Source organism: Macaca mulatta, chromosome 16 (assembly GCF_049350105.2).
Source record: "Macaca mulatta isolate MMU2019108-1 chromosome 16, T2T-MMU8v2.0, whole genome shotgun sequence".
NCBI lineage: Eukaryota > Metazoa > Chordata > Mammalia > Primates > Cercopithecidae > Macaca > Macaca mulatta.
In genome coordinates this window covers 70,840,440-70,853,112 of record NC_133421.1, presented here as the reverse complement: position 1 = coordinate 70,853,112, position 12,673 = coordinate 70,840,440, and the positions used below count along the sequence as shown (strand labels likewise).

General features: G+C 48.0%; 1 protein-coding gene across 46 annotated transcripts in view; it reads right to left on the bottom strand.

The window, feature by feature from the left end:
• MAPT (microtubule associated protein tau) overlaps positions 1–12,673 on the bottom strand; it is a 132,172-nt gene that overhangs the window by 76,416 nt on the left and 43,083 nt on the right. The window lies entirely within an intron of this gene.

The window sequence follows — 12,673 nt, the reverse complement described above, 5'->3', positions numbered from 1 at the left end:
CTCAGGCCGCCCTGCGGCCCTCGCTAGGGGGCAGCCAAGGAAGGTCCCGGGCTCCGCCGCCGCGCACCCGCGCCCGCGGTGACTCAGCGGAATCGCCGCCTGGCCCGCGGTTCTGGTCTGGTCCCCCTTACCCGCTAGGTTAAAAACCCAGACTGGAATCAAGCACAGGGAAGCCTGCACAGCCTTGTGAATATACCGGAAACATTTTAAAAGAGTGACTTTTATGGCATATGAATTATATCTCAATAAAGCTATCGTTAAAAACAAACAAAAATCCCCTAAATGGATCTCTCGCAGGTAACTGAAGACCAAGCAGAGATAAACCTAGAATCCAAAATTAACCTTAACATGCGCTTTGTCCTCCAAGGTAATTTTTGGCTTCTGCACCCTGTCTTTCCTTTGCTCTGGTCTCCTGCTCTGCACCACCAGGAATTTTGCAGCACATTTAGGCAGAAAGCAGGATTTCTCCTAATAGGAACCATGTTTGAAGCATTTCCAGTTATTGCCTCATTTAATTCACACAACAAACTATTATGCCGACATCATACAGCTGAGGAAACTGAGGAACAGACAGGCTGAGTAAGTTGCCCAAGGTCACACAGGAAGTATGTAATGGAGCCAGGCTTAAAAACCCAGACATCCTGGCACCAGCAGCAGACCTGTCAGGCCAAGTGATAGCCGAGATTAAATCAAGCAGTGACTGGCAACAGCTAAGGAATATAAGGACACTGGCCCAACTGAAGTAAAGCTCTTGTTTCCTGGGAGAACTTTCTCCTTATTCACCATTTGTTCTCGAATGCTTATGGTCCAGCTATTTTGCTTTAATCTATAAAGATAAGTGATAGGGCAGGCATCCTAGTCCTGGGTTTAGGTGAAGGCTGGAGCCCACAGTCTCTAGGAAATCCCTCTACTCCAGGAACAGGGGAGTGTGTGCAACTAAAGGAAAAGAGAGCCCAGGAGGGCTGGGTGTGGTGGCTCATGCCTTAATCCCAGCACTTTGGGAGGCGAAGGTGGGCGGATAACTTGAGGCCAGGAGTTGGAGACCAGCTTGGCTAACGTGGAGAAACCTTGTCTCTACCAAAAGTACAAAAATTAGCCAGGTGTGGTGGCGGGCACCTGTAATCTCAGCTACTCAGGAGGCAGAGGCAGGAGAATTGCTTGAACCTGGGAGGCGGAGGTTGCAGTGAGCGGAGATCACACCACTGCACTCCAGCCTGGGTGACAGAATGAGACTCTGTCTCTAAATAAATAAATAAATAAATAAATAATAACAACAAAAAAACCTAGTAATTAAATGGTTAACTATGGTTAGCCCTATGTAATGGGAGTGAGGAAGGGTGGGATCCATTTTTTTTGCTTATTCTATGCTATTTTGATTTATTTCAATGAGTATAATTTGAAATTTAAAAGAAAAATGAAGAGTATTTTTTAGAACTGGGGTGATTTTTTTTTTTTTTTTTTTTTTGAGACGGAGTCTCTCACTCTGTCGCCCAGGCTGGATTGCAGTGGCGCGATCTCGGCTCACTGCAAGCTCCGCCTCCTGGGTTCACGCCATTCTCCTGCCTCAGCCTCCCAGTAGCTGGGACTACAGGCGTCCACCACCACGTCCGGCTAATTTTTTGTATTTTCAGTAGAGACGGGGTTCCACCGTGTTAGCCAGGATGGTCTCAATCTCCTGATCTCGTGATTCGCCCGCCTCAGCCTCCCAAAGTGCTGGGATTACAGGCATGAGCCACCGCACCCGGCCACAGAACTGGGGTGATTTTGAGAGAAATGTGGAGGGGTTAAGGGGAAAGGCGAGGAAAATGGAAATGGAAAGTTGGAGCTTAGATGAGAACCTCTGTCTAAGGTAACTGGAGGTCATCAAGTCAAACATACTTTTTGCTGAAGCAACAGCAAAGCCAGGCACAGTGGCTCACGCCTGTAATCCCAACACACTGGGAGGCCGAGGTGGGCAAATCATCTGAGGTCAGGAGTTCGAGACCAGCCTGACCAACATGGTGAAACCCTGTCTCTACTGAAAACACAAAAATTAGCTGGGTGTGGTGTTGGGTGCCTGTAATCTCAGCTACTGGGGAGGCTGAGGCAGAGAATCGCTTAAACCCGGGAGGTGGTGGTTGCATGCAGTGAGCCGAGATCTTCCCACTGCACTCCAGCCTGGGTGATAGAGTGAGACTCTGTCTGAAAAAAAAAAAAAAGAAAAAGAGCTGAGAAGGCTTAATAAACACCCTTGTAAGGCCAGATCTTGGTGTCTCGGATGCTAAAGATACTCTTCTGTGGCAGCTGGTCCCCAACTTTGAGCTTCTAAGAAGGAGCTGTGTCTCCTTTTGTGTCCCCTCCTCTCTCTTGCCCACCACAAGTAGCGCCCAGCACACAGGCAGCCACTGAGAGGTGCTCGGTAAGACTGGCCCCCGAAGAGCTCTGAAGTGTGAGCTTGTGGTCACATGGCATCACACCACAGAATGTTCTGGAACCAAACTGAACTATTACTAATGAAAGACCCAGATTTCAAGCAGAACTGCCAAATTAAAGAGAGAAGATAAGGAGCGTACAGAAAGAAAAGATTCATGCTGGCAAGAAGAAACTGAAATAATTCTGGGCGTCAATCCAAAGACAATAATCAACGATTGTATGAGAGCATGGATGAAGGCCGCTTTTTGGGAGGAGGTGGTGCCACTGTGTGCACACGGATGATTGCGGCTGATGTCAGTTGGCTAATGCCCACTGTCATGAGAAAATTCGCAGATTGTGTCTGAGAGGACAATTTTGGTTTTGACCTAAGGTTTCTGGGTTTGTTGTGTTGTTTGTTTTAACTAAAAGCTTCTATCCTCCATTGTAACTACTGGAATAACCAAAGTGCTTGTAAATCTGTCATGCTTGGATGGCCTTTGTTTTTAGAACTACTATAGTTCTAAAAACTACCCCATTTTTGACATATATAATATATATATAAATTTTTTAGACAGAGTCTCCCTCGGTCGCCCAGGCTTGAGTGAGGTGGGGCCATCTCCACTCACTGCAACCTCTGCCTCTTGGGTTCAAGCAATTCTCCTGCCTCAGCCTCCCAAGTAGCTGGGACTATGCGCCCACTACCACGCCCGGCTAATTTTTGTATTTTTAGTAGAGACGGGGTTTCACCATATTGGCCAGGATGATCTCGAACTCATGACCTCAAGTGATCCACTCACCTCAGCCTCCCAAAGTGGTGCTATTACAGGCGTGAGTCACCGTGCCTGGCCTGATACTTTTTTTGATCAGGCAACAGCCTTCAGTGAGGATGGCAGTGGTTGTGTGAGACAAACTGATGGTGCTCCCGTCCCTCCCTGTGTCCACAAATGTCCCTGGTCACCACTTTAATCTGCCTGAAATGAATCCCCTGAACCCAGAGCCCCAAGTAGATGAGAAGGAGTTTCCTCTGATGTCAGAATCAAGAAAACCAGAGCAAAAAAAACTGCCTTTCTTGGGCAAACCACTCTTATTCTTTAAAGGAGTAGTAGGGGCCAGAGAGAATGTATTTTATAAAAGTGATTCATGGTCCTTATTTAAAAGTCAAATACAAAATGATAAAAGAAAAAAGCAAACAAACCACTCTAACATCTTAGGACACATCCTTGCAGACTCTTCTCCTGTGTACACTTGTAATTTTCCCTACATGGCACCATATTACACCAGCTGTTCTGCAGCCTACTTTATTCCCTTAACAATATGCTGGTATTAACAAGCTTTGTCTTTTTTTCTTTTTTTGAGATTGAGTCTCCCTCTGTTGCCTAGGTTGGAGTACAGTAGTATGACCTTGGCTCACTGCAACCTCCACCTCCTGGATTCTAGTGATTCTCCTGCCTCAGCTTCCTGAGTAGCTGGGATTACAGGCGTGCACCACCACGCCCAGCTAATTTTTGTATTTTTAGTAGAGATGGGGTTTCACCATGTTAGCCAGGCTGGTCTTGAACTCCTGATCTCAAGTGATCCACCTGCCTTGGCCTCCCAAAGTGCTAGGATTACAGGCGTGAGCCACCAGGTCCAGCCAATAAGCTTTGTCTTTTGGTTGACCTCCAATGGGTATAATTTGTAGCATCGCTGTTGAGAGGGGGTCCCTACCTTCCGGCTCTAATAGGCAGCAAATGGTCCACAAACCAACTCAACATTACCCTTAAATATGCTAGAGGGGGACGGACTGGCTTTTACATCTTCCCTCCCTTTTTAGCCATGCATATTCTTCCCTTAATAACAGGAGTAAATATTTCTATAGCCAGGCACTGTTACACATTTATCTTGTTTAATCCTCATAGCCACATAGGTGCAAGCGGCTGTTATTATCTTATTACCCCCATTTTACACATGATGTGCAGCTGCCCAGGCTGAGGAAGGACACCTGTGGCATTGCATCTGCAATCCCAGCCTTCGGTGGCACTGGGTGGGTTTGGAGACCTCCATCAACCAATCACGAAGCCCCACTCAAGGCCCTAATGTAGGAGGAGCTGCTCCAACCACACCTTTGGGGGTACACAGGCCCTCTTTGCTCCATTTTACAGCTGGGAAAACCAAGGCACAGAGAGGCTGAGGAACCTCCAGTGGACCCAGAGAGAGTCGGGGGAGAGTCTGGCGAGAGGTGATTTGCTGGAGAGTTCAGCTTTAGAGTGGGAAGTCTGTTGGGAGTGAGAGTTGGGAGGGATGGTGGGACTGTCGCAACAGCATCACCGCTGCTCTCTGAGGGTGAATGGTCCTCCTTACAGTCAGGGCGTTGCCTCAGCAGCACCTCCGGGTGCTGTGAAGCCTCTTGGAGGCACCTTTGGGCCACTGGCCAGAGAGCACTGTGGGTTCTTGGAAGCACCTGCTCTTCCATCAGCCGTAACCCGGACTGATGACCGGCTCTTAGGTTGTGGTTTCTGAATGTGCCCTGTGAACGATGCACTGCCTCGGCCTCATGGCAGGGGCTAGGGAGGCCTGCTCTATCCTGCACCCTGACCTGGGCCCAAAGCTGAGCTTGGAGGGCCCCCTACTTGGCTTCTCCATGGACCTGGAGCTAACCCACGAAGCCAGGCCTCATGATGTGGAGATGCCACGTGCACATCTATCCCCATGGGTGCACGGAGAGGCCACTTGCCCCCAACCCCTCTCCTGGAATGCACCACATCCAGCCTTGTGAGTGGATGGGTGCCTGGACTCCCTGGGCCCCTGAGTTTGGAGGTGGAGGCTTTGGCTTCACGTCTTCCTGAAGGACACCTGTTCTCGGCTCAGTTCCCTCCATGGATTTGGGTGGAAAGGGAACCCGGACTGCAGTCAGAAGCCCTGGGTTTAGTGGGGTCCACTGGCTGGCTGTTGAGGCTGGGCCAGTCACTTGCCCTCTCTGAACTGCAGATTCTTCATTTGAAACATGGAGATGATGACACTCCTGTCTCACAGGGTGGCTGTGAATGTCACTGGAAAAAATGCATGGGTAAGATACTTGAACAAGTAGTGATGTCCTGGACTGATGCGAGGTGCTGAAGTCATCACATGTGAGTGGAGAGGGAGACTCCTGAAGATGGAGAAGAGGAGGCTGGACCTGAGAGAGAATAGCAGGAGCCAGTAGGAGAGGCTTTGTCCCAACCTCTGCCCTGATGGCGGTGGGGTGACAGCAGGAAGAGGTGAGGGGCAGCTCTGGGTCAGCCCTGGAGGGGAGAGAAACAAGGGGCAACTTCTGGGAAGGTCTCAGAAGTGGTGGAGTGAAGGTAAACTTCAAAAGGAGAACCAGAGAGTCTGTTTCTCATTCCTTCCAGCGCTGGAACCCACACAATGTGACAGGCAAGCACAGGGAAGACAAGGAAGGCGATCTGGGGGGACAGAGGGCCTGGCACTTTCTGCGCCGAAGTCTCAGCTTTCAGGGAATGAGCCCAGAAGCAGTGGGGTAGGTGGGAGTTTGAAAGGCCACAGAAAATGGCCAGAAATGGGCTCTTTTTGCCATGATAGTTCATTAGATGGGGACAACAAGGAAGACAGGGAGGGGAGAGGAGGATTAGGAAGAAAAGGTGATAGTTTTTAAGATGTTTTCACTTCTGATTTTTGAGTCTGAGGTCACACTCTGAAAGTCGCAGGGGAGAAGAGGATGGCAATTCTGTTTGAAATCAGCAGTTGTCTGCCGTAATGAATGACCTGATCAGCACTGTCTTGGAAGGACAGAAGATAAACAGTGTCTGCTGAACACACGTAAAAAGTGCCACACGGCCAGGCGTGGTAGCTCATGCCTGTACTCCCAGCACTTTGGAAGCTGAGGTGGGCGGATCGCTTGAGGCCAGAAATTCGAGATCAGCTTGGCCAACACAGCAAAACAACATCTCTACTAACAATACAAAAAATTAGCTGGGCATGGTGGTGCACACCTGTAATTCCAGCTACTCAGGAGGCTGAGGCACAAGAATTGCTTGAACCTGGGAGGCGGAGGTTGCAGTGAGCCAGGGTGATAGAGTGAGATTCTGTCTCAAAAAAAGAGAAATGCCACACCAGGGCAAGCATACGCATCTCCGAATTCTCTCTTTGACAGAGACAAAGTGCCCCCAGACACTTCTGTATGGCGGCATTGGGGCCAGAGATAAGCACAGCGCAGTGCAGGGCGTCAGACCAGGCTGCCCGGAGTCCACTCCAAATCCTTCACTTAGGAGCTGTGCGACTTTGGGCAAGTCATTCAACCTCCCAGAGCCTCCTTTGTATTGTCTGTAAAATGTGGTGATTAGATGAGTTAATACATGTCAAGTATTCAGAACCATCGCTGGCGGTCGGTGAACCCTACTATGGTTACCATTGTTAAAACTTCATCCATTAATTTAGCCAAACCTTTCTGTCTCCTGTTTGTATTTTCAAACCAAACAGCTTTTTAGGGCAAAGGGCCCCACCCCATTCTGGATCCTGGTATTGGGAGGGCTTTGCCTAGATTTGCATTATAATAATGCCGCAGCCTCCGTCTGAGTTTGGAGAGGCGCCTGGAGCTAGTTCTAGATTCAGAGTCCACCAGCGGGGAAGCAATGCTGGGAAGCAAAAGAAAGACCGTGGAAAGCTCTAAAGGCTCTTGTTTGACAGTGTCCACGACACGTGGTGCCCCTTGGCCCTCTCGATGCAGCCTCCAGCCAGGCAGGGCAGATGGCAGACCCTGTGAGATCATCTCCTGGTCCCGTGACACCCTGGGGACAGAGCCAAAACTGTGTCCTGGTGCACCCTGGGCGAAGCCAACTGCTTTGTAAGGAGGAAGAAATGTACACGCTGGTCTAGAGAGGTCTATGTATCATCAAGTGAAATAGTAGTTGCAGAAATGTACATGTACAGAATTTTTATAAATAAGAAAAGAGTACATATATGTGTAAACAAACAAACAAACTAGAGTATATATGTCCAACAAGGGCTTTCTCTGAGAATACAAATACAATTAGGGAGATTTTCTCTTATTAGTGTCTACATTTTTGTCTCATTATACTGTCTTATAGACATGTATTATGTTTACAATCAGATGAAAAGCAATAATATGTTCTCATTTTGACAAAACAAAACGCTCTCGTTACGGAGTCATGTTCCACTGAGGATCTGTCCCACAGGGTCCTGTGGGTCTACATCAATTTAAATGGACATATCAGAATTTGGATCGGGAAGAAAACAAAGCCAGAAGCACACACCTAGGTCCTGGGCCCCAAAACATGATTTCAGAAAAAGCAGCCTCTCTCAATGCCAATGTCCATCATCCAACAGAAAGGCCGAAGAACAGCCTGGACAACATCTATGTCCTGAAACAGAAATTAGTCACATACCAGGAAGGAAGGGAGGAAGGGAGGAAGGGAAGAAGGGAAGAAGGGAGGGAGGGTGGGCAAAGGAGAAAAAGCTGGCAAGAAAGAAGCACAAAGAGTGTAGACACAGAAGAGGAAATTAAGTTCTGCTTGGAAAGTGGCAAAGCTCTACAGCCCTGGGGTGGAAGCCAGCGGCAGGGGAAGGAGGGGTCTCTGAGAGTCATTAAAGGGGAGACCCAGGAAATGAGAAGTCTGCCTCTGTGCTATGCCCTCCACACCCACCTGTGTCTCAGAGGCTTCTGGATCTTCCAAGAGCCTTATGAAAAGACCATCAACATCATCAAGGAAGACTAAAACCACTGAATTGTAACTCAAAGTGGGGGAATTTTATAGAATGTGAATGATCATCTCAATAAAGATGATTTTTAGAAGTTGCAAAGGAGGCTCAAACTTAAATTTATTTTCTTTTGCTCAATCTAAAAATAGAGATGCCCTTCAGTTTTCCCGCAGGTGGGAGTTGTGGTCTCCCAGCTGGCCTGCAGAGGCTGGTTTGGTCAGGCCTCCGCCTCCCTGGTCTCCTGTTTTCCAACAGGAGCCCTCTGGCTGGCTAGAACAAGGAAAAAGCAATTGACCCGAGGAACTCCTTGTACACAAGCCTCCTCTCTGCTTGCCAGTCTGGCTTTGGCTCAAACCTCATCACTGGGGAGAGTTTGTGTTAAAGCACCAGGTGGCTTCCTATTGTTTACGTACTCTCAGAACCGTTTGGAAAGGACTTTAAAGAAAAAAGCCCCTTGAGAGCACTACAGTGGTTACCTAGCTCTTCCGGAATCCTTCCAATGACAGGGAGCTCACTACCTCTTAAGGGGGCTCATTCTATTTTCGCCCTCTTTGATTGACAGAAAATGTTTCTGTCTATAGCTAGAAACTGTGTCCCTGAGACTTTGGTAAATGGGTCCTGCTCAGGGCCCTGGAGCCACACAGAACATGCCAGTTCTTCATCCCAGGGGGCCCTTCGCAGATTCAACCATCCCACATTCCCTGTCGTCTCCTCTTCAAGTTGAACATGCCCGACTCCTCCAACTGTTCCTTACCGGGGCCACATGGGCCACAGCCTTGAGTATCAGAATGAACTCTAGGCTCCAGTAACAGCAATCATGACAACGATGACATCAGTTGAATGCTTACTCTGTGTAGCCACTTGGGATAATTCAACAAGCCTTCACTATACCCTATGGGGGAGATTCTGTCCAGATTCCCCAACTCACAGATGAGGACGCTGAAGCAGAGAGGTGAAGTAACTTGCCCAAGGACACACAGCTTGTCAGTGGTCAAGCCAGGATTCAGACAAGAATGGGCAGGTTCAGGATGGAGCGGCTGTAGACAAAGCTAGTGTTTAAGCCAAAGGCAGGGGGACATTTCACAGAAGACACCCAGATTAACACAGAAGACAGTTGCTTTCCAAAGCATCAAATCCATGCATTTGATATTGCAGGTCGACTCTGTTTACTTAGAAAATACCACAACGTCTCTGCCACAAAAATAGAAAGCTTGTAGTATATAGGCTGTCTTTGTCCCCTTTAATAGATTTTACTACTCTCTTTTCTCTTTGAGCCCCCAGTACAATTCTAGGGCATTGCATCTGTGCTTCCAAATAGCGGGGAGGGGGTAATATCTGATTCCTTCAAGCTACACAAATGATGAGCAAACATATGCTAAAGTGAGTTGGGTCACTGAGTACATGTCTCTCCACAGAAGGAAAATAAGAATGTCAGAATCTGTAACACACTCAGAGGGACACATTACATCCTCTTGATGCTCTCTTAGCCCCCCAGCCACTGCAGATCACATATGAAATCCCTGAGTTCTCCTCAGACGTGGCCCCATGGACACTGGGGAGTGGCTGTTCCTGCTCTGTGACTTGGTCCTCGAGGCTCAGGCTGAAGTAACATCACACACATGATTATCTGTTATGGATCTGCCACTTACACTTCAACTCCTCAGTTCAAGAGAAAGAGCAGAGTAATTAGAAACCTCCTCGTAAAAGCCCATTTACAATTCAGGAGCACTGCAATTTCCTTTCCATTCTTGCAGCTTATTATTTGCATAGCACTTTCCAGGAGCCATAAAATATGGATTTGTAAGAAGCATCCAAGGGACAACAAACATCTAAACACCTCAATCCAGTGATTTATAGGCGTGTGCTATGCAAAAAAATACAAAATGAGATAAGATGCTGCCACACTGCTGCTAAAGGAGCTGATGAGGAAAATCTGATAAGATATCCAGTGCAAAGTGATCAAAGGTATTAGCAAATATGACCCTGGTTACTTGTATCCTAATTTAGTTACTCATCCTACCTCTTTACAATTAATATTGTAAAATATTAATTATTAAATCTTCTCTTAAGGCCGAGTGCAGTGGCTCATGCCTGTAATCCCAGCACTTTGGGAGACCAAGGTGAGAGGACTGCTTGAGTCCAGGAGTTCAAGACCAGCCTGGACAACATGACAAAACCCCATCTCCACAAAAAAATATTTAAAAATTAGCTGGGGCTGCGCACGGTGGCTCACACCTGTAATCCCAGCAATATGAGAGGTGGGTGGATCACTTGAGGTCAGGAGTTTGAGACAAGCCTGGCCAACATGGTGAAACCCCATCTCTACTAAAAATATAAAAATTAGTCGGGCGTGGTGGTGCACAACTGTAGTCACAGCTACTCAGGAGGCTGAGGCACAAGAATCACTTGAACCCAGGAGGCAGAGGTTGCTGTGAGCTGAGATCGCACCACTGCACTCCGGCCTGGGTGACTGAGTGAGACTCTGTCTCAAAAAAAAAAAAAAAAAAAAAAAAAAAGTTAGCTGGGCGTGGTGGCTCACACCTATAGTTCCAGCTACTAGGGAAGCTGAGGTGGGAGGATCACCTGAGCCCAGAGACGTCGAGGCTACAGCGAGCTGTGATCCCTCCACTGCACTCCAGCCTGGACCATAGAGTGAGACCTTGTCTCAAGAGGAAAAAAAAAAATCTTAATTAAAAAATGAATTTTCATGTAAAGTAGCCTTTCAGAGACAGGCTCGTCCTAATCCCCAGAACCTGTGAATATGTTACTATACATGGCAAAGAGGAATTGGGGTTGTAGATGGAATTAAGGTTCTGGGTCAGCTGACTTCCAAACAGAGAGATCATCCCAGATTATCAGAGTGAGCCCAAAGTAATCACGAGGGTCCTGACGTGTGGAAGAGGGAGGCGGAGAGCTGGTGTCAGAGCAAGGTGATGTGAGAAGGACTTATCCCGCCATGGCTGGCTTTGAAGATGATTGATGTAAATTTTTTTTCCTCTATAGCTATAGAAGATCATGAGCCAAGGAATGCATGAAACCTTTAGAAGCTGGAAAAAGGAAGAAAATGGACTCTTCCCTGGACCCTCCAGAAAGGACCACAACCTTGCCAACACCTTGATTTCAGCCCAGGGACACCTATGGAGGGTTTCTGGCCTCCAAAACTGTAAAGTAATACAATCGTGTTGGTTTAAGCCACTAAATTTCTGATGATTTGTTACAGCAGCAAATAGAAAACTAATACAGTTGGTGTCTACAGATTTCATTAATGTGGACTAGCACTTTAATGACAACTTGATTTTGGGGAAAGGAAGGAAATAAATGGATCTGGATGGCACACCTGCTGTGTGGCCGCATCATGCAAGACCCCGAGCCATTTACCACCCTTGGTCCCCCAAGCCTGCCCAATGAGGTGGGTATGGCAGCACCCACTTGCAGCTGATGTCTCTGAGAATGTCCAAGGGTGCTTGTCTAAGTCCTCAGCTGGGAAAGTGGCAGGGCCAGGATTGGAGCCAGATTTCTTTGCCTCCAGAGTGCTTTCTATTTAGGGGCAGCCTTCCTTTCTTTATGCTTAAGCAAAATGGTGCAAAAGCCCACAGAGAATGCGTTATCTGGTAGTGCACACTGAGGGCCCCAGAATGACGGCTACCTCCTCTCCCCACACCTTCTACTCTTCTGGGCTTTCCCTTACCTTCTCTCTCTCTCTCTTTTTTTTCTTTCTTTCCTTTCCTTTCTTTCCTCTCTTTCTTTCTTTCTTTCTTTGTCTTGTCTTTCTTTCTTTCTTTTTTTTTAGAGATAGGGTCTCAGCTCTGTTGCCCAGGCTGGAGTGCAGTGGTGCAATCACAGCTCACTGTAACCTCAAACTCCTGGGCTCAATCAATCCTGCCACCTCATCCTCCCGAGTAGCTAGGACTACCGGTGCCCACCACCACACCCAGCTAATTACATTTTTTCTTTTTGTAGAGATAGGGTCTTGCTACATTGCCCAGCCTGGTCTCAAACTCCTGGCCTCAAGTGATCCTCCTGCCTCAGCCTCCCAAAGTGCTAGGATTGCAGGCATAAGCCACTGTTCCTGGCCCCCTCCCCTCCCTTCTCTCCCATGTCAGCACCTACCAGCTTCCTAGAGAAAGTGGGGATGGAGACCAGGGCAGAGGTGAGAAGGGGCCTCTCCTTTCACAGCTCTGGTACTTCTATGACCCCAACTTCTGCACAATGCAACGGTGGAGGCACAAAGAAAGGAGTGCAGTGCACATTGGCCTGTGCTGGAGGGGAGTCAGACTCCTCAAATGTGTGCCACACTGATGACAGCTAACTGACGAGCTCTTATATCACATACATATTTGCAGACTCTGAGTGGGCATGGCATGGGGAGGGGGGAGCTCCTTTACCACTTTGAGCCATGAATTAGGTGGAAGAACCATCCTCTCCCAAGTGGAGAGAGATGGAATGGGACTTCGCACACTGCTCTGTGTCCCCAGGCACGCACGTTGTGTGTATTTGGGAGGCATATGTGGCTCTTACAGCCTCCTGGGTGTTCAGGAACACACCTGTGATTGGCCTGAAACAGAAGAAGGCTTTGGAAGATGTCCAG